Source organism: Propithecus coquereli, unplaced genomic scaffold (genome assembly GCF_000956105.1).
Source record: "Propithecus coquereli isolate 6110/MARCELLA unplaced genomic scaffold, Pcoq_1.0 Scaffold25, whole genome shotgun sequence".
NCBI lineage: Eukaryota > Metazoa > Chordata > Mammalia > Primates > Indriidae > Propithecus > Propithecus coquereli.
The window spans coordinates 11,384,782-11,385,006 of record NW_012148063.1 but is presented as its reverse complement, the minus strand read 5'-3'; positions in this window follow the sequence as shown (position 1 = coordinate 11,385,006).

Genomic DNA, 225 nt, shown 5'->3' with positions numbered 1-225 from the left:
AAAATCCCCCCCTACCACCGCCCCAGGTGCATCCTGTTGCATACTGTCCAGAGGCAAGCGGAATATGCCTTAACAATGGATCTTTCCAGGTTTTTATTTTTTTTGAGACAGAATCTCTCTGCTCTGTCACTCCAGCTAAAGTGCAGTGGTGTCATCATAGCTCACTGCAACCTCAAACTCCTGGGCTCAAGAGAGCCTCCTGCCTCAGCCTCCTGAGTAGCAGGG